General features: G+C 45.2%; 1 long non-coding RNA gene across 1 annotated transcript; it reads right to left on the reverse strand.

The window, feature by feature from the left end:
• Positions 1-20,952: 20,952 nt before the first annotated feature.
• Positions 20,953-22,181, reverse strand: LOC120739358. Its single transcript, XR_005697180.1, has 3 exons — positions 21,990-22,181; positions 21,154-21,773; positions 20,953-21,066 (listed from the first exon to the last, which is right to left on the reverse strand). It is a non-coding gene; the product is annotated as an uncharacterized LOC120739358 (long non-coding RNA).
• Positions 22,182-22,306: the final 125 nt, after the last annotated feature.

The following is a 22,306-nucleotide window of genomic DNA, read 5'->3' on the forward strand; positions in this document are numbered from 1 at the left end:
ATGAAATTCTAGCTGTGATAACAGGATGTCATGGTCGACTGTGTCAAAAGCTGCTGACAGGTCCAACAATAAAAGGGCAGCAGGGCTGCTAGAGTTAAAAGAATATCATTAAAAATCCTTAAAAGTGCTGTCTCAGTGCTATATAATGATTAAAAAAAAGATTGACATTTTTCAGAAATCATCTTAAAATCAAGGTGGGCCTGCAACTGTAAGTAGACCACTTTCTCCAAAACTTTAGACAGAAAAGGAAGTTTTGAGATTGGCCTGTAATTAGACAGAACAGCTGGGTCCAGGTTATGTTTTTTAAGAAGAGGCTGAACTATAGCTTGTTTAAAGGATGATAGACACAGCCTGTAGCAAGGGACGTATTAATTAATCTCAGGATAAAAGGCCCAACAGTATTAAAAGTGTTTTTAAGCAAACTTGGGGGGAGATAATCAGCGGGGCAGTGTGATGATCTTAGGTTACAAACTACCACAGTCAAGTCATTCAGGGAGACAGGATCAAACTGCTCTAAGACAGCTGAGCACATAGGAGAAAGACTAGGATCTGAGGCAGCAGTCGACGAAACAAGGGCCCTAATGGATAGAACTTTGTTGTTAAAAAATGCTAAAAAATCATCACAAATACTTGGTGAAGAAATGACTCCGGCATAATCACGTGGACTAAAAAGTACCTGAGGCCTGTGACTGTTTACTGACACCATGTCACGGCGAGTGAGATGAGCCGTGTGGGAAATAAAGGAGGATCCAAACGCAGGCACTCGTAAAGGTGTGAGGGTGGTTTATTAAACACAAAATAAAAATGGACAAATGGCGAACGGAACAAAGACTAAACTATACTGGGAACAAACTGACTACAGAACACGAACCTGAACATGAATGAGCGCGAGCAGAAACAGATGGCGGTTGACAGCAGGGTGGATACACACCTGCAACTACGAAGACAGACTTAATACACACAGAGAAACACAGGGAGATTACACACAGGTGGGAGGACACAGCTGGGAGTAATTAACGAGACGAGACAAGAGGTAAAACTGAACACACTCACACTCACACACACTCACACCCTCCTGCCCTCTGGGAGGCGCTACAGGAGCCTCTGGACTAAGACCACCAGGTACCGGAACAGCTTCTTCCCCACAGCTGTCAGACTCCTGAACTCTGCCTCCTGACATCTGACCCACGTTAAACTCATGGACTGAACATACACACACCCACAATGGACAACTGTACCCTCAAACACACAATAATAACATGGACTGAACCACCACTCACAACCACTAGCACTTTATATAGCCTCTGTAGAAACTATCTACACCCTCACTTATCTTAACTGCACTACTGTATAGCTCTGTGTAAATAATCATTCTGTACATTCGATAATCTTTAATCCTACAACTGTTACAACTTGCATAGTTCCCATTTCTGTATAGCTGTATATCTCAGATTCTGTAAAGTTATTTATTTCATATTCTGTATAGTTTTTCATATTTATATCCTGTTCATATCCTGTACATAGCTTGTACTCACTACAGCCTGTACATACTTATAGTTATAGAATATTCACAACATACTTCATACCGTGTACATTATAACATTCCATAATAGACCCATTTCTGTATTATACTCACATATCTATATTATTGCTAATATATATTGTAATATATCTATATCACTAAAGCACTTCTGGATGGATGCAAACTGCATTTCGTTGCCCTGTACCTGTGCATGTGCAATGACAATAAAGTTGAATTCTATTCTATTCTATTCTATGAGATGCAGACCTTCACAATAAAACAGGAAACAAGAAAACGCTACACAAAGACGAGGACTCGACACTGAGAGACAGACAAAATATAACACATGGAACCTGAACTAAACTAACGTGAGACACAACCGAAGAACAAATCCTTAAACATGAATAAACAGAAACATAGAATTAAAATAATTAACCAACAAATCACAAAGGTAACAAAATGAACATTCAAGTATAAACCAAAACATAATAAACACAGAATGCTGGGTTGAACCGACCCAGAACCGTGACACACTAAGTTTGAGACAAACTGTGTCTTTGCAGTTTTTACAGCTTCTTGGTAAGCAGAAAGACGAGACCTTAAAATCTGTAGAGAAACGTACAATCTGTCCTTTTTCCATCTCCTTTCGGCGCACACAGTCCTAAACGGAGCAATCGAGTCCAAAATATCAGTGCAGGTAGAATGAAGAATGTCCGAAACGTCCTTGACACTTTTACAGTTGGAGTTCATTGTTCCAGAGTCCATAAAGGCAGCAGAAAAAGCAGGCACTGTTAGAGCATTAAGCGCTAGTTTTTTGGGCGCTGGGGCGCACGGCTTGTCTACCGAGCAGGGCAGCGTTAGAGTGAACAACACAGGAAAATGATCAGAGATGCGCAACTCAGATATTTCCGTGATGCACACATCCAGCCCGTGGGAAAGCACCAAGTCTAGTGTGTGACCTTTTTCATGCATGGGACTGGTAACCCACTGGGTCAAGTTAAAAGAGTCAATAATATTTAAAAAGTCCTTGACCAGAAGTTTAGAGTCACAGCAGACATGGATGTTAAAATCACCAAGGATTAAAAAAGTGTCAAATTTAAGAACAATTCCAGCCATAAAATCTGAAAATTCTTTGATAAAATCCTTATTAAAATTGGGAGGGCGGTATATGAGGGCACACAACAATGGCGCAGCAGAGCTCAGGTGTAACTCAAACAGCTGGAGTTCAAAACTAGAAAATGAATCGTGCTGTAGTTTTTGATGGCAATGAAATCATGGGTTGAACATGGTGGCTAAGCCTCCCCCCCTACCAGAGGACCGAGGGAGGCTGAAGAATGAGCCATCAGGAGGAACCAGTTCCGAAAAAGCTACAGACTCACCGGGTTGAAGCCATGTTTCTGTCAGAAACAGAAAGTCCAGCTGTTGTGACTTTAGGAAGTCATTTAATACAAAACGTCTTGTTTGCTAAAGATCGTACATTTAGTAGAGCCATTTGAAGGGTGTAGATCCTAACATCTGATGCTCTGGCTCAGTTAAGCGTGCAAAGATTTCTGTGGTCCACACCGCATCCACGGGTCCAGGCAGGATCCATCTAAAGATAAACTCTGCTGGTCCAGTAGTTCCACGGGAATCACGGAGAAGAGCTCTGACTTTGATGAGTGTACCAGCTCGCTTTCATCGTTTCCTCGGGCGCTTCTTCCAGGAAGTGTTGTAGGAGTGTCGGCACAGATAGGCTGGAATACGGGGCTCAAAAAGTGGTGGAGGAGACCCATAATCATCTCCTATCGCCGTTTGTTTAAGAGCCAGATCATACGATGCTTTGATTTCTAAAAGTGGGGTGATTATGGCTCAAGAGTTGGCAGTTCGTCTTGTAATTGGAAGGTTGCCGGTTCGAGCCCCGGCACCGACAGTCTCGGTCGTTGTGTCCTTGGGCAAGACACTTCACCCGTTGCCTACTGGTGGTGGTCAGAGGTTCCCGGTGGCGCCAGTGTCCGGCAGCCTCGCCTCTGTCAGTGTGCCCCAGGGCAGCTGTGGCTACAATGTAGCTTGCCATCACCAGTGTGTGAATGTGTGTGTGTGAATGGGTGGATGACTGAATGTAGTGTAAAGCGCTTTGGGGTCCATAGGGACTAAGTAAAGCGCTATACAAATACAGGCCATTTACCATTTACCATTTAAAAGTAGCTGGCGATTGTACACACGCAGACCAAGGGCATTTTGGCATAATAAAGAAAAGGATAAAGCTAGCAGAAGCCAAAGCCAAGCTACAAGAGTTGACGGACGCAATGTCGACAGACGTGTCGCCGTGCATACTGCTGGGGCCATCTTGTCACATCATTGATCATCCTTTATAACACGGCACTGAAACAAAAAGCTGTCCAATCTTCAATCAACAGCAATGTGGGTCTTGCTGGCAAGGCATTTGATTGGAAACAGAGATGTAAGCTATCAAAGTGAGTCCTGCACGCTTACCAATGAAGAATCCAACCCTTGGTGGAGAGTAGACCTGGTAAATGTTTATAAAATTGGTGCTGTAATAATAACTAATAGAATGGAACTGGAAAACAGGTTGGATGGTGCTGAAATCTGGATTGGAAATTCATCAGAGATCAGTGACCATGAAAGCATGAGGTAAAAAAGCTTGATCCATATCCAGATAATAAATCTAAAATCATTATCATAATAGTTTAGTTTCTCTGTTTCTTCTCTCTTTTTCCAATTCCTTCCAACACAGCTGCGCGGTCATCTCTCACATTCCAAATCGACAGACTTTCTACTTTCCATGTAGTTCTATGGAGGGATGCTAAATCACTGTATTTCTACCAGGAAGTGAAAAAGTCCTAAGTCTCTGTGAGCTTGAAGTGTACTATGTGTGTGGTTTTTTCCCATATTACTAACATGCCAATTTGTTTGTTGTGATTTATTATCAGCCAGACCCATATTTGCTTTAAATGACAAATTTATTTAAGACGGAGTGAATTTATCTAAGCCTGGGATGGTACGTGTTAACGGCCGCTCATAGATCCTACCTGCCGGATCTTCTTTTCATTGATATTGCTGTTATGACTGATGAAGCCGAGCTGGTGAGTTTCTGTGTTAACTAAGTAATATGTTAAAGCTATAAATATGACTATTACTAAACTGTACTGTCATTAATAGTGTTGCTTTGTTAATGTTGTATGGTTGTTTTATTTTGTGTCTTTCAGTTGATTACCTGGCTTCTGTAAAGGCACGGTTACTGTACTGGTGTTAGTTTATGCTTGTGCAATAAAACTTATAAAAGGCAGCAACCAGATGTCCGAGTCTGAGTACAACACAGTTTCATCAGTTAAAACACACCCTTACGGTGGGAGTTTACTAAATTAAAGGTAGTTAGCTTAGTAAAAACCGTACACTATGGTAATCAGTCTGTTTGTGATACAGACGTTTGGTAGTTCACAGACTTCCAAGTCTGAAGCCTTAATTTTTACTTTACCAGCAGACACGCTTTAGGGTAACCACATCAAATACCAAAGAACAAACAAATCAAGGTTTAATTTTGGGGGTCATTGTGATTATCACAAAATACAGTGCATGCATTTTACAGTGATTATCTTTCTTAGGGTTGTAAACGTGTAGTGAGGGTGTGCTGGACACTGAGTCTGAATGGACCATGTTCAGCATCTGTATTGCTCAAGCCATTGCCCTAAGTTGCAGCCGCACGGTGGTTGGCGCCTGTCATGGTGGTAACCCCTGAACCAAATGGTGGACACCGGAGGTGAGGGGAGCCACCAGGTTGAAGAAGGAGTCTTATCAGGTTTGGTTAGTCTGTGGGACTTCGAAGGCAGCTGATATAGTACCAACAGGCCAAGTGGAACGCGACGCAGGTAGTGGCTGAAGCAAAAACTCGGGTGTGGGAGGAGTGGCAGAGAGACCATAGAAAAAGACTTTCGGACTACCTCGAAGAGATTCTGGCAAACCTTCAGGTGACTCAGGAGGGGAAAGTGGTGTGCTACCTGCACTGTGTATAGCGCGGGTGTAGCACTGCTGACTTTGACTGAGAAAATTGTCGGGCGGTGGAAGGAATACTTTAAGGACCTCCTTAATCCCACTGGCAGGTCTTCTGTGGAGGAAGCAGAGTCTGGGGATGAGTTAAACAACTCCTTTGTTGCAGAGCCCCTAGGGTGGATGAGGTCAGCCCCGAGTTCCTGAAGGCTCTGGAAGTTGTACGGCTGTCTTGGTTGACACGCCTCTACAATGTTGCGTGGAGATCAGGGGTAGTACTCCTGGATTGGCAGACTGGGGTGGTGGTTTCCATCTTTAAGAGAGGGGACCAGTGTGTTCCAACTATAGGGGAATCACACTCCTCAGCCTTCATGGGAAGGTCTATGCCAGAGTGCTGGAGAACAATGGAAACAACAACAACAATAATGAGAATTTGTATTAGACTACTTTTATTGTGAAAGTCATTTCAGAATAGCGAGAGTTCAAAGTTTACAAGACATGTATTGTCCCCAACATGGCACTTAAATTACCCTTTGACAGGGATACCAGCTAGCTACTATCAAAAAAACCTGTCTGTGATCCATTTTGAAAAAAAACTATTAATGCTTTAGATCGTAAAAAGGAGGACCCAAATGCAGCCATGCGTTGGCAGACCATTTTAATGTCAAAGTGAGCTATTAATTGACATTTTAGGAATTCTAAAAAGGTGAAACAAAAGGTTCAAAAAGGAAACTGAAAAGTATAAACTTACTAAAGCCTTTAAATTATTTAGAAACACACTAGCACTTTAAACCTCTGGAAGTGGAAACAGCTGGGGTGAACAAGACACACCTGAAAAAATCACAGAGGAGGAGACAAGGGAAGTCAAGCAAAATTAGAAGGAGCAATTACTATCAAAATTAAAAAATTACAAGGAGCAATTACTATCAAAAATAAAAAGCAGAAGAAAAGAAGAAAAGTAGAATAAAAAGTGAGATAACTAGATACGGAAAACACAAATGCAAGAATGAGCTTAATACACAAGGAGTAACACAAGAGGGTGCAACTGAGAGGGAACTAGATTCTAAAGCAATTGGGAACTAGGAGCAAAACAGAGCAAAATAAAACAAAACAATACTAAAGAAGGATAGATGAAATATGTAATAAATGAGGAAATAAACTTGGGCTGAACTACCTAGGACCATGACTATGACTATCTGTCAGAAACTTACATTTTGGTCCAGACTGACATTTGTGTCAACGTTGGCCATACACGATCAAAAAAAGCACAAAGACAGAACTGTAGTTTTTTTATTTTCAGAAATTTGTTTGACAGATTTTTCATGACACACTATACATTATATTAATATAATATTGACGTACCCTTTCTGTTGTCAGGTGTGCTTCTATCTCACATATCAAAGCAGGTAAAACCTACACATTCCAGTGTGATGGAGGCAGGATGGAGGGTCGCTTTGGGAACGTGTTTCTTTCTGGACAGAAGATGACACAAATCCTGTGTGAAGTTGAGGTGTATGCTGCCCCAGCAGGTAGACTTTTAAGTGATTGGATCTGATCTACTGAAACACATCTGCTCGTTACTGATTCATGTCTGTTTGTTCTTTTCAACAATTTAGTTGAGCCGCTTGAAAAGATGGCTTTAAACAGACAAACAGTACAGTCACTGCTTGGCAATCAATTCGGGATAACCTCTAAATGACATGGTTTTGGGCTATTTTGACCCAGCATTTTCTGTTTCTTGTATTTTGGTGTTTTTTTTTTCCTGTATTATGGTTTATTTTCTGATTCTTTAGTTGTCCTGTTTGGAATATTATAATCCCAAGTTTCAGTGTTATTCTGGTTAAGAGTTTGTTTTTAGGTTTAGTTCAGAGTCTAGTCCTGTCATGTTTCAGGGTTTTACTTTGAAGGTCCGTGTCTCATCTTAGTGTGTCCAGTGTTACTCTCCCCTGTGTTGTCATTATGTTTCATTCGAGTCAGCTGTGTCCTCATGTGTCTCCACTTCTCCTGATCACCCCGCAAACTCTGACACTAAAGGTGTTGATGGGTGCAGAAGTGGAATCTGGTCTGATGGGTGCTGTACCCATTCTGTGATACAGAAGTGGAGAGTAGACTGAGTAGACTTGTTGGCTGTCCACGAAGTCACTGCCACCATCAACCTACTCCCCCCACCGGCCTCCAACCCGATAACAAGGCAGTGTCTCTTGTGGAGGCCGCCCAAGTCTCCAGCGGTGATGGCAACGCTGGTCCGGAGGCCGGCCACCTGGCGAACCGGCACGACCGTGCAGACACAGCCGTGAACACCTACTCACTGCCGGCTGGACCGGCGTCCATTGTTCCGGGACCCCAGGTCGCGCAGGTACCCCTGACACGGGGACCGCCGTGCCCCCCGCGCGGCTCCTCCATCGTCTCTGGCTGGAGCGGCTCCTCTACCGCTCCCGGCTGGAGTAGCCACTCATGTAGCGGTTCCTCACCCAGCAGGCATGGACCCCCTCGCACCTCATCCACCGCTCCCTGCTGAAGCAGCCCTTCCCGCAGCGGCTCCTCTACCTCCGGCAGGTGTAGACCCTCGCATGCCTCGTGTGCCACCTCCAACTGGAGCAGCTCCTCCACCGCTCCCGGCAGGAGCAGCCCTTCTCCCGGCTGCTCCCCCTCCTCCGGCCGGCGCGGACCGTCTAGCCCCTTGTCTACCACCTCCGGCTGCTGAAGTGCCTCACGCGGCTCCTCCACTGCTTCACCACCCTCGGGACACCCCTGTGGGGGTGGCACAGGCCCAGAGCAGTGCCGCCAGACCCCCAATCCTTTTTAAGTGATCTTGGTCTGGTCCCGCAGCTCTTCCTGCTGGCGATGCCTGCTCCCACTGGATGGCCACCATTTCATCTATGATCTGGGCCAGATCCCCCCCCCCCCCTTTCCTGGCTCTGGCGTGCACCCGTCGTGCCGCGTCCTGGGTTTCGGCACCAGTGTGGTGTGAATAAGGCACGGCAAGTCCACGGGTCACAGTTTTGAGCCATTTTATTGATTTGCGTCACACCACAAAAACACTAACCCCTGAGTTTTAACACCGCGGGCGTGATCTGAAGATGCCGTGCAGGTGCGTCCACACAGCACCACAGACCACGCCGAAAGAAAGGGGATGAAAAGCGCACAACTTGAGCTGATCTCTATGTACGACCTTCACTGAGCCACCTCTCTCTGGTTTGATTGTGAACACAGGAATGTCGGGGTGGTTCTGCTTCACCACCAACAGAACCCGGTCACCTGTGCAACAGAACCCGGTCACCTGACCAGAGCAGAGCGCCGTGGCACTTTCGATCATAGATTCTCTTCCCTTTCTTGGAGGCACCCTGTGCAGCTGAGTCTGCTACCTCTACAGCTGGCCTTAGGTTCTTGTGGTGATCGCTGACCCAGCCCCGCACATCTTTGCTCATTGTGGGCCAGTAATAGCTCCTCCTCATCATTCTGAGGGTACTCTTTGCACTGAAATGTCCCCCATGCTTATGTTGGCTTTCATATACTTTACGTTGCAAGGTCTCTGGGACAATGAGCTGCCTGATCTCTTCCCCATCATGGGGGTCTCTAACATGCCTATACAGCACACCTTTATAAAGCCTAAGGCGGTAAAGCTGATGGTAAAGTCGCCTTGTACCAGGTGTTGACATGCACAGTTCAGCATGGTTCATTCCAGTGCCCTTCTCAACCACTTGGTAAACCGACCTAACAATGGGGTCATCTTTCTGTGCTGCCTCCAACTGATCCCAGCTCTGCCCCCTACAAGCTTTCCTACTTGTATTCATCACTCTGAGGGGAATTTTTCCACCAATGGTCTTTGCGAGTATGTTGGCGACTAATGGTCCCCTTGGCATCCCCATTTCTCTCGTCGCCTCGGCCAGCACTTGGAAGCCTAGCCTGTAGTTCATCAAAGCTCTTTTTCAAATCTTCTAGTTCAGACATCTTTACCTTAGCCTTCTTCAGCTCTATTCTTTATTACAGTGTAACAACCCCAAGCCAATAAGTTGATCTTGTTTGTGACGACACTTGTGAGGGGCTACTAGCCCCGCTATGTAGGGGTGAAGAAGTGCACAGGTTGCCCTGAACAACTAAAGGGTGGTGGGATCTGAGTCCGTGACACCCCCCCCCCCCAGTACAGTTGACCCTGATACTTACTTCTGTAAGAATGGTTTTAGCTGTCTGCAGCTACGACCATCTGCATGCATGTGCCCTTACATTTGCCACGTTGACTTTTTTTAAGAGCTACAAATGTGGAATTTTCAATATATCTTCTAAAAAGAGTTTTACATTGTTTCTAAAACCTTTTTTCATTATTAAAAATTAGAAATAAAAACACAAAACAAAAAAGACACCCTTTTTTCCATAAATGAGGTTAAAGTTCTAAATCCAAGCTTCTACTGCAAAGTGAAAAGTCTTGTGCCTTGCATTTCTCTGTTTTTTTTAATTAATGGCTGTCAGTACAAATTTTGCAAATATATTCCTTTAAGAAACATGTCTCTACGTCCTTGTCCTTTCCTATTTGCATTACTGCCATTCCCACATACACATCCATGAATACTTTCCCTATTCAGGCAACACTAACCGGATAGGTCCCAACGTTGATTTGTTTAGTAGTTAAATATGAAGGCTCACGATCTAGGTTCAGGATTCTGGGAGATACTGAAAGGCCCTACCCAACTCTCTTCTCATGAACAGTGAATTTTGCAAGTCAAAACATTCTTAGTAGACAAGGTCTTTAAGTCACAAGCTATGTGCCCTTGTATCTTCTCATTTGCATTGTGGCCATTACCACACAGGAAAAGCCCACAATAGACACTTTCTATAGCTTTCACTGAAAATGTGATAAACCTGCTAACATAAAGGTTAGTTATTTAACCTCCTGTGTTGATTAACAAGGAATTATCTAGAAAGGAACAGATCCCTCAGAGCAGACGAGTTGTTCTGGATGTCTGGACAGTCCATGGATTTCTTAAATTGGCCAGCACGGACTTCCTCTTGCAGGACTAGCCCTGTGAGGAGAACCTCAACTTCATCTGCCGATCAGGTTTTGCTTGCACTAAAATAATGCATGTGTGCATATGTTTTACAATACCTTAATCAGTTTACCGCATATTCCGTCAGCTTCTTTCATATTCTTTCATCATTACACATTTAGACTTCATGCTCACAGTAATAGTGGGTATACATATATGTGAACTTGCAGTCCTTGATAATATATCTCATATCTTTTCAGATTCTTTAGAAGATGTATATATGACGTACAGGGAGTGCAGAATTATTAGGCAAGTTGTATTTTTGAGGAATAATTTTATTATTGAACAACAACCATGTTCTCAATGAACCCAAAAAACTCATTAATATCAAAGCTGAATGTTTTTGGAAGTTGTTTTTAGTTTGTTTTTAGTTTTAGCTATTTTAGGGGTATATCTGTGTGTGCAGGCGACTATTACTGTCAGGATCTGATGGCGCCCTGACTGGTCGACCTGCCAGTGTGTGTATATCTGTGTGCGTGTGTATGCGTCTCTTCTATCGCCCTGTCTTCCCCTCCGGCTCCGCTGTGATGTGTTAGGAGGTAACCTAGCAACAGGCTACCTCCAACCTGCTGTCGCCCGGAGCTGCCACACCTGCAGTCAATCCACCAGCTGCTGCCAATCAACTACCATCTTCAGCAGGGCTACTTAATGGTGTGGCTGAGCGACAGACAGCGCTGGAGTATTGCACTAAGCCTGGTAGTGTTTTCGAGTCGCTAACGTTATTGAAGTACTGTCTGATCTTCGTACTCATTCTGCTGTCGTGTGTGTGTGTTCACCCAGGGATTGACGGAGGATTTACGGACACTAAGGAAGCACTTGGAGGAGAGACGGGCACTCACTACCACGCACGGGCTTACACGGAAGGAGGGACGCACTATCACCATTGTTGCACATTTGAACTGTTGTCACCTTGCTCCACTGTAAATAAATGCACTGTCATTATTTCTGAGCTCTGCGCCTGAGTCCACTCTTTAACAACCGTGACAGAATACTCCAGACAGCCATGGACTCAGCGGACTCAAACCCAGTTCAGCGAGAGCTCTCTGTTCAGGGCGAAGTTTTGGACCGCCAAGACAGCATGATGAAACACATCATGACGGAACAAACAGCGATGTGACAGGTGCTTGCAAACATTCAAGGTATGTTACTCACCGCGCCCGGCACCTCAGCTAAGAATCCACAACCCACTCCATCAGTAAGTGTGGCTGCAGCTTGCCCACTACCCCCTTCGCCTCCACCACCTCCACCTAGGCGAGAACATACATTACCATTCCATTAAGTTTGATGGAGATATAACAAAGAGTCGAGGCTTTCTGATGCAGTGTTCATTGATTTTCAGACAACAGACACAGGCTTACGGCTCAGATTGTGCGAAGATCACGCTTATGGTGGAACTGATGACTGGCCGGGCGCTGCAATGGGCACAAGCCGTTTTAAATATTCAACCGAATATCTCCTACCAGGATTTTCTGACCAAGTTCCGCTGTGTGTTTGATAAAGGAACGGATGCAGATGGCGCTGCTAATCGTTTGTTTACCCTAAAGCAGGGACGTAAGAGTGTCGCAGGATTTCTCCATTGACTTTTGGATCCTGGCCGAGGAGACGGGCTGGGCAGAAAACGCACTCCGGGGAGCCTTCCTGAACTGCCTAAACGAAGAACTCAAACGTGAGTTAGCTACAAAAGACCTACCTAAACCCCTTAGCGCTTTGATTAATATGTGCGTTCAACTGGATAATCATATGAGAGAGGGCAGGTGAAGGACGATGGCTGGCAGGGGCAGGGGGCCGATGCGCCTACCGGGTTGCTTCCTTCTCACTGGCGAGAGGAAGAAGAAGACCCAGCGGAGGATGAGGAACAGCCGATGCAGCTGGGCCGGGCTCGGTTCGGTGCTTCCCATCGGAGGAGAAGACAGCGCACGGGTGAGTGCTTCGTGTGTGGGAAAAGGGGACACTGGGCTGATACCTGTCCGAAGCGAGTAAAAGACTCCGCCCGCCAGTAGCTGTGGGGATACTGGCGGGTGCTACGGCTAACTCTGTTCCCCGTCTCAGTTGTCCGGCCAAGCTGATTTTTCATTCCCTTACTCACCCGTGTTGCGCACTGATTGACTCTGGAGCTGAGCAGAGTTTTTTGGATGAATCACTAGCTCATAAATTAGCCGTACCCATTGTTCCTCTCCCTGAACCTCTCCAGGTTTCGGCTCTTGACGGCAGCCCTCTGACTACGGTCACTCACCGCACTCAAACCATCACACTCACCCTCTCTGGCAATCACTCGGAGCAGCTCAGTTTGTTTCTTTTTAAATCTCCTGATGCTCCCCTTGTGTTGGGCTTTCCCTGGCTGCAACAACATAATCCGCAGATCGACTGGGCCACGGGCCGTATTTCGGGGTGGAGCGGTCAGTGTCACACTTTGTGCTTGCGCTCCGCGACTTTTGGTGCGACGGTCGCTGGCTCCGCGGAGCCTGTTGCACCTCCTGATTTGTCTGGTGTTCCGCCTGAGTATCATGACCTGGCCCAGGTTTTTAGCAAAGACAAAGCCTCCTCACTTCCGCCCCATCGCCCGTACGACTGTGGCATTGATTTGATTCCCAGCGCTCCCTTGCCCACCAGTCGGCTTTATAACATCTCCAAGCCCGAGCGGGAGTTGATGGAACGGTACATTAATGACTCCTTGGCGGCCGGCATCATTCGACCCTCCACTTCCCCTTTGGGCGTGGGATTTTTCTTTGTGGCGAAGAAGGACAGGTCGCTCCGGCCGTGTATCAATTTCCGGGGTTTGAATAAGATCACGATCAAGAACAAGTACCCCTTGCCCTTGCTGGCGTCCGCCTTTGAGCTCCTCCAGGGCGCCACGGTTTTTTCCAAATTGGACCTCCGCAATGCTTACCACCTGGTGCGGATTCGTGAAGGGGATGAATGGAAAACAGCGTTCAACACTTACCTTGGACATTTCGAGTACCTGGTGATGCCTTTTGGGCTCACCAATGCCCCTGCTGTTTTCCAGGCTATGATTAATGATGTGCTGCGTGATCTCATTAACCACTGTGTTTTTGTCTACCTAGACGACATCCTTGTGTTTTCCCGGAGCCCAGCAGAACATGTGGAGCATGTGAGGCTCGTACTGCAGCGCTTATTGGAGAATCGCCTGTTTGTGAAGGCTGAGAAATGTGAGTTCCATGTTCCAACTGTGTCTTTCCTGAGCTTTGTGGTGGAACAGGGGCGGCTGCGTGCGGACCCAGTTAAGGTCAAGGCGGTGGTTGAGTGGCCAGTGCCCAAGAATCGCAGGGAGTTGCAAAAATTTCTGGGATTTGCCAACTTCTACAGGCGCTTCATTCGCAACTTTGGCAGGATTGCTTTGCCTCTGACTGCCCTTACCTCTCCCAAGTTGTTGTTTCAGTGGTCTCTGGACGCTCAGCGGGCTTTCGCTCAACTGAAGGCTCTGTTTTCATCTGCGCCTGTGCTGGTACAGGCTGACCTGGAGCTCCCATTCTTTGTGGAGGTGGATGCTTCCGACTCAGGGGTGGGGGCCATCCTCTCGCAGCGGGTGGCCGGTAAGATGCATCCCTGTGCCTTCTTTTCTCACCGGTTGTCGCCCCCAGAGCGGAATTATGATGTTGGTGACCGGGAGCTTCTCGCTGTTAAAATGGCCCTGGAGGAATGGCGTCACTAGCTGGAGGGGAGCAAGTATCCAGTGGTGGTGTGGACAGACCACAGAAATTTGGCGTACCTCCAGGCTGCGAAGCGCCTTAACACCCGACAGGCCAGGTGGGCCCTGTTCTTCGCTCGCTTTGACCTTACCATCACTTACAGACCCGGGTCTCGCAACGCCAAGGCTGATGCGCTGTCTCGACAGTTTACGCCTGAGGCCGGGGGCGATGAGAAGGACTTGTCCATCTTGCCTCCATCTTGTTTCGTCGGCGCTTTGACCTGGGAGATTGAGTGGGTTGTGCGGGACGCCCAGCGACAGGAGCCGGATGCTGGCACGGGCCCGGAGGGCAAGCTGTTTGTTCCTGCGTCGGCCCGCGGTAAGGTGCTTCAGTGGGCCCACACCGCCCGTTTTGCCTGCCATCCGGGTAAGAACTGCACCGTCTCTTTCCTGCGCCGATTGTTTTGGTGGCCCACTCTGTTGCAGGATGCTGGGGAGTACGTGGCGGCTTGTCCTGTGTGTGCTAAGAACAAGATGCCGACCTCGCCGCCTGCTGGCCTCCTACGCCCTTTGCCTGTTCCCATGCGTCCCTGGTCGCATGTTGCTCTGGACTTTGTTACGGGACTGCCTCCGTCCTCAGGTAACACTGCTGTACTCACTATTGTTGACCGGTTTTCCAAGGCTGCCCACTTTATAGCCCTGCCACAGCTTCCTTCTGCACTGGAGACGGCTCGCCTTCTCACCCAGCATGTTTTTCGGCTCCATGGCATTCCTCGGGACATCGTGTCTGATCGTGGTCCCCAGTTCACGTCCCGGGTGTGGAGGGAGTTCTGTGCGGAACTAGGGGCTCAGGTCAGCCTGTCCTCTGGTTTCCACCCCCAGACCAATGGCCAGACGGAACGGGCTAATCAGGCGTTGGAGGCTATGCTGCGCTGTGTAATCTCCTCCAACCAATCGATGTGGAGCGAGCAGCTCGCATGGGTGGAATATGCGTACAACTCCAGTACGTCGGCGGCCACCGGTGTGTCCCCGTTCGAGGCGTCCTTGGGCTATCAACCCCCGCTTCTTTCCATCTCTGAGGGAGAATTGGCCGTTCCATCTGTCCAGCTCCACATGCGGCGCTGTCGGAGAGCGTGGCACACCGCCAGAGCGGCCCTCTTGAGAACGGCGGCCCAGAACAAGAGACTGGCCGATCGCCGCCGCGTCCCGGCACCGGACTACCAGGTGGGCCAGCGGGTGTGGCTCTCGACCAAGCATGTTCCTCTCAGAACTGAATCTAAGAAGCTTGCTCCTCGGTTCATTGGCCCATTTCCTGTCCAAATTGTGTTGAATCCAGTGACGGTTCGGTTGAGCCTGCCTCGTAACATGCGAACTCACAATGTTTTTCATGTCTCGCAGGTGAGGCCTGTTCGGACCAGCCCGCTGTGCCCGCCTCCCGGGCCCCCGCCACCCGCCCGGATTATCGACGGCGCCCCGGCGTACTCCATCACCCGCATTATGGATGCCCGGTGCCGCGGTAGGGGCTTTTAGTTTTTGGTGGATTGGGACGGGTATGGTCCGGAAGAGCGTTCCTGGGTGCCGCGGTCTGCAATTCTCGATGACGCCATGGTGAGAGAATTCCGCCGCCGGCACCCTGACAAGTTTGGTAGGTCGCCGGGTGGCTCCCATTAGAGGGGGGATACTGTCAGGATCTGATGGCGCCCTGACCGGTCGACCTGCCAGTGTGTGTATATCTGTGTGCGTGTGTATGTGTCTCTTCTATCGCCCTGTCTTCCCCTCCGGCTCCGCTGTGATGTGTTAGGAGGTAACCTAGCAACAGGCTACCTCCAACCCGGAAGTGTTGTCGCCCGGAGCTGCCACACCTGCAGTCAATCCACCAGCTGCTGCCAATCAACTACCATCTTCAGCAGGGCTACTTAATGGTGTGGCTGAGCGACAGACAGCGCTGGAGTATTGCACTAAGCCTGGTAGTGTTTTCGAGTCGCTAACGTTATTGAAGTACTGTCTGATCTTCGTACTCATTCTGCTGTCGTGTGTGTGTATTCACCCAGGGATTGACGGAGGATTTACGGACACTAAGGAAGCACTTGGAGGAGAGACGGGCACTCACTACCACGCACGGGCTTACACGGAAGGAGGGACGCACTATCACCATTGTTGCACATTTGAACTGTTGTCACCTTGCTCCACTGTAAATAAATGCACTGTCATTATTTCTGAGCTCCACGCCTGAGTCCACTCTTTAACAACCGTGACAATTACTGTGCATAATTATTAGGCAACTTAACAAAAAACAAATATATACCCATTTCAATTATTTATTTTTACCAGTGAAACCAATATAACATCTCCACATTCACAAATATACATTTCTGACATTCAAAAACAAAACAAAAACAAATCAGCGACCAATATAGCCACCTTTCTTTGCAAGGACACTCAAAAGCCTGCCATCCATGGATTCTGTCAGTGTTTTGATCTGTTCACCATCAACATTGTGTGCAGCAGCAACCACAGCCTCCCAGACACTGTTCAGAGAGGTGTACTGTTTTCCCTCCTTGTAAATCTCACATTTGATGATGGACCACAGGTTCTCAATGGGGTTCAGATCAGGTGAACAAGGTGGCCATGTCATTAGTTTTTCTTCTTTTATACCCTTTCTTGCCAGCCACGCTGTGGAGTACTTGGACGCGGGTGATGGAGCATTGTCCTGCATGAAAATCATGTTTTTCTTGAAGGATGCAGACTTCTTCCTGTACCACTGCTTGAAGAAGGTGTCTTCCAGAAACTGGCAGTAGGACTGGGAGTTGAGCTTGACTCCATCCTCAACCCGAAAAGGCCCCACAAGCTCATCTTTGATGATACCAGTCAAAACCAGTACTCCACCTCCACCTCGCTGGCGTCTGAGTCGGACTGGAGCTCTCTGCCCTTTACCAATCCAGCCACGGGCCCATCCATCTGGCCCATCAAGACTCACTCTCATTTCATCAGTCCATAAAACCTTAGAAAAATCAGTCTTGAGATATTTCTTGGCCCAGTCTTGACGTTTCAGCTTGTGTGTCTTGTTCAGTGGTGGTCGTCTTTCAGCCTTTCTTACCTTGGCCATGTCTCTGAGTATTGCACACCTTGTGCTTTTGGGCACTCCAGTGATGTTGCAGCTCTGAAATATGGCCAAACTGGTGGCAAGTGGCATCTTGGCAGCTGCACGCTTGACTTTTCTCAGTTCATGGGCAGTTATTTTGCACCTTGGTTTTTCCACACGCTTCTTGCGACCCTGTTGATTATTTTGAATGAAACGCTTGATTGTTCGATGATCATGCTTCAGAAGCTTTGCAATTTTGAGACTGCTGCATCCCTCTGTAAGATATCTCACTATTTTTGACTTTTCTGAGCCTGTCAAGTCCTTCTTTTGACCCATTTTGCCAAAGGAAAGGACGTTGCCTAATAATTATGCACACCTGATATAGGGTGTTGATGTCATTAGACCACACCCCTTCTCATTACAGAGATGCACATCACCTAATATGCTTAATTGGTAGTAGGCTTTCGAGCCTATACAGCTTGGAGTAAGACAACATGCATGAAGAGGATGATGTGGACAAAATACTCATTTGCCTAATAATTCTGCACTCCCTGTCCATATTTAGTTATAAAGTTCTTTTTTTATTATTCTAAAGACCGCAGTGATGAATTGTTGATTAGGATTGGGAAATTCAGAACTGAACAATCAAAACAGTAATACAAAATAACATATATAAGGAGTGTTTTTGTTTTTGCAAGCACATTAACCTTCTCTTATTAGTGAAATCCTCGAAATTATAAATATAGCCTAACAGTGTGAATAAGGCACAATTATTGCACAGTTCAACAGAGGACGGAATTACAAGTTTAGCACACAAGTGATCAAGTCTCAGTGTTATGTAGCATTGGGTATGGCAAAATCCTCTAGTTTCAGGGGAACTGAAGGTGCTGTGTTTGATTAGCAACTATTAACACACCCAAACGGTTAGGTGAGGCTCAGTAGCGATTCACCTGGTTATACTTGTCCTTCTTGCCTGACGTGAGACTGTTGTTCAACATGGGTTTTAAAGTGACAAATTAAGAGGTTCATTCGAAGATGTGTATGGAGGATAAATGACAAGTAAAAGACATCTTGATAAGACAGTTCTATAAATACAATGAGAACTATCTGAGATAATGAAAAGAGTGACACACAGGTGGAAAAAATGACAGCTGAAGACAATAAGGGCAGAGCAGACAATCATAATGGAAACAAAGGAACAGAAAGTAAAACGAGTCACACACACACCAAAAAAAGAGAAAATGAAAAGGAGACAAAACAACACTGAGTACTTCAGGACCAGAGGTTGGAAAAGTACAGTCTGTACTCAAGTAGAAGTACAGGTACTTGTTTTAAAATATACGATTGGTAAAAGTTGAAGTATTGAATCAACTTCTTTACTAAATTAAAAGTGAGAAAGTAGAGGCTCTTAAATATATTTAAAGTTAAAAAAGTAGCTCTTGATGACATTTCTATCAGCTATTTTTTTTGCAAAAGTAACTGAAACTTGTGCTATATTACTGTAATACAATTATAATCATGAGAATATAAAATATTTTAAAAGTCTAGGTTGTAGTTGTAATGAATGAATTCACCTTGAATCAGTAAAATGAGAGGAAAAAGTGATTTTTCAGTTGTCTCAGTTGATTTCCATCCTCTACACTGACTGTATATGGTTCATATTATTGTTATACTAGACCGTATAATGCTGGTGTGAAGGTGGAATTCAGTGTATAAAGTCATATTAATCTTTACTACTGTTAATATAACCTACCACTGACCATGAACATCAGTCCAACACACCTTTCTTTATTTTAAATCCATCACAGTACAGAAAAGGGATTTGTTTATCCTGTACTAAACAGTGAGGTTTTTCATGCAAACGTTAAATAAGACAAAGTCACTATACCTTTGTTTGTTTTGCAGGATGTTTCAAAATATTTAAAAATAGCTTTGGGTTTCCAGTTTATCAAACACCACTGAGCAGTCCTTACGTTAAATAAAAACTCTAATCGCCCTCTCCTGGCCTGTCTTTCCGATCGTTTTCCCTCTCTGAGTGAAGTTGGCTTTCGTTCTTTAATCTTCCTGTGAAATACAGCAGCTGCACAATTAACTAGCGACACACTGTGCAACAAAATGCACATACAGTAAAGTCTGCTGATATTTGTAGAGCTGTAAAAACATTGCACTTGAAATTACCTACCACTTTAAAAACGTTCATCCCCTTATCCTAATTGTCCTTTATGGGGTTCTGTATGGTAAAAGGTAGAGAACACTTCATCTGGCAGGACCAATTCTGTGGAAAGCACCTCAACATCATCTGCCGGTCTGGCTGGGCTTACAGTACATCATGTTAATGCATGTGTGCAAGTATTGTACAAACATTGCCTACCTAATTCCTTTACCTCCTTTTCACTTCAGATGCTGTGGATGATGTGCAAAGAGTATACTTCTACAGCACCAAGAATGCATCAAGTAAATAGTAAAGGAGAATGACATACTAACAATGGAATGCTTAGTTTATTTAGAAGAACTTTTTTGCACTCCTATAATTATGTAAACTCTTCTGCACAAAAAACATGTTTGTCTGGTTCATAACTCTTGCTCATAGTAATTTTACTTGTACTAAATATGTGTGCTTATTACTAAGTTAAATATCCCTCCACAGCAAATGTAATACATTGCTATATTCAGCAATATATCACATTATTAATGGGTATTTCTTGTTGTGTTAGAGGCTTTAACATTAAAATGTAGATTACACTTGAGAAATGCAACAACACAAATGGATGTTTTTAAAAGGTAATAAAGTTTGCATTTAAACAGCAGCGGATATGGTTGTGTGTAGGGATGCACGATATTAGGAAAACCTGCAATGTGCGATTACTGTGATCAATATTGTGATAACAATATGACTTGCGATAAAATAAATAGCAAAAAAACAAACAAATATATAATTTCCGTTTTAACAACAGTTTTATTTAAAGAAAGCTGCTGTATTAGCAGTGTAACAACAAAGTGCACTTTAGCATTGAAACATTGCCCCCATAAAAAATTTTCTGAGGCTTGAATTCTGAAAGATATACTTTCCGGTGTCTATAATTAGTTTTAAATAAACATAACTTAAATTATACTGCAAATTATCTCAATGTAGTTGTTCATCATTTTACCACTCACCAAGTAGTTATGATGTAAGTCAAAACTGGAGAGGAAACTTTACTAGATTAAGCTATAGGTAAGAACTTGTTTGCTGTGGAAACACACCAAAGAACAATTGTCTACCTTTGTGGTAGTACTGGCCAAGACTAACATTATCAACAATTAAGAACAATGTAGGTAGTGTATGTTTGTACTTTTTTGGAAAAAAAAAAAGGTTTCTTTATCTTGCATTCATCCTTCCTGAGTGGATGTTTTTTATGGCAAGTTCTTGGTAAGAAAAACCAACATGTTAACTTTCCAAGGTTTTAAACATGTGCGCTGACATGTTACTATGTTTCCTGATGTACTAAAAAAGTCTCTCTGAAGGTGAGCTACTTGCAAGTATGCAGAGATACTTCCTTGCAAGCTTGGTTACCTGTGGGAATGTAATTTGGTGGAGTTTCCACCATGCCAAGAGGTCTTCCTTACTGTCTATGGCTGTTGATAGCAAGTGGCTGCTAAGCTCAGCTTCAACAGCTTATGAAACATGCATAAAAGAGGAAGTAGGGATTGGAGATGCCTTGAAGAAACTGCCCAGTGACCTTTTTGCCTTCTTCAGGGGAGGATTGGGTGGATCATTTGTCTGGGCCTCTGGTTCAGCGGAGCTTCTCTCCTGGAACAGAGAGCAGAATACAGGAAAAGTAAACATTTTGGACTAAATATGAATTGAAAGGTTTTATATATAAGCATGCATGAATACCTTCTCTGCCACTGCTTCCATTTCTGACATCACTCTGGTCTTGATGTCTGAGAGTCGGTCAGTGCTGATGTAGCTGACTTTAAATCTGGGATCCATGAAGCACGCCATGTCCAGAAGTTCCTGGGTTTCTGGATTTTCATATTTAGTAATCAGGTAGTCAAGGATTTTCTTCTTAATTCATTTTGTCAAATCACTGTCTTCTTACTTCTCTGCAAGCACCGACGTCTTCATCAGATGAAGGACCGGTTTTACATATGAAACACTAACGTAACTCTCACCAGACAGGGCATCTGTAAAGTCTTGAAGGGGGTGTAATGCCTGGTTGACAGACTCCAGTACCTCAAGATCCTGCCAAGTAGGAATCAAGTGTCTTGATTTCTTGTCTGCTGAGATGACATCAGAAATGGCCCGCTGCTGCTCCAGGACTCTCTCAATCATCTTCTGCCTGGAACCCCACCTGGTTGGGCATTCTGTGATGAGTGTGTGCTCTGGCAGGTTAAGCTTCTGCTGTGCTTTTTTCAGAGCCATCTTTGCTTTCCAGCTGTGGCAAAAATGTCCAACTAACATTTTTCAAAGTCCAATAGCTCGGGCATTGCGGACATCATCTTTGACAGAATTTTCTGGAGAAAGAAGAGGAAACAAAAAAACAGTCCTGTTTAAAACCTGTTTGTAAAAACAAATTGAAACGTATAACTAAAGTTGTCTAAAAAAAAAAAAGGTAACATTATCCTTATCAATATTGTCATTACATAAGTTGAAGCTAATAAAAATAATTTGATAGTAACGTACAGCACATTTTCATAGTTAAAAAAAGTTTTGCCTTGAATAAAACTTACTGATTGCTAGGTGCAGCCTGTGTCCAAAACACTGAAGTCTGACCCAGTTGTTTAGCTCTGTGGCTCTCGCAACATTGGTAGCGTTGTCTGTGGTGATGCACACTTGTCGGACTTCATTAAGATCCCAGCTGGCTAGCACCTCACGTAATACATGGGCTATATTTTCGCTAGTGTGAGAGTCTGGAAAATACACAGTGGCTAGACACCGTGTTTTCAGTTCAAAGTCTTCGGTGAGGAAGTGCACTGTGAAACTCATATATGGTTCCGTTGTACGACTTGACCATAGGTCTGCAGTGCTTGCGTAGTTTTCAGCTTGG

The sequence above is a fragment of the Simochromis diagramma genome, unplaced genomic scaffold (genome assembly GCF_900408965.1).
Source record: "Simochromis diagramma unplaced genomic scaffold, fSimDia1.1 OVJJ01000370.1, whole genome shotgun sequence".
NCBI classification, from domain to species: domain Eukaryota; kingdom Metazoa; phylum Chordata; class Actinopteri; order Cichliformes; family Cichlidae; genus Simochromis; species Simochromis diagramma.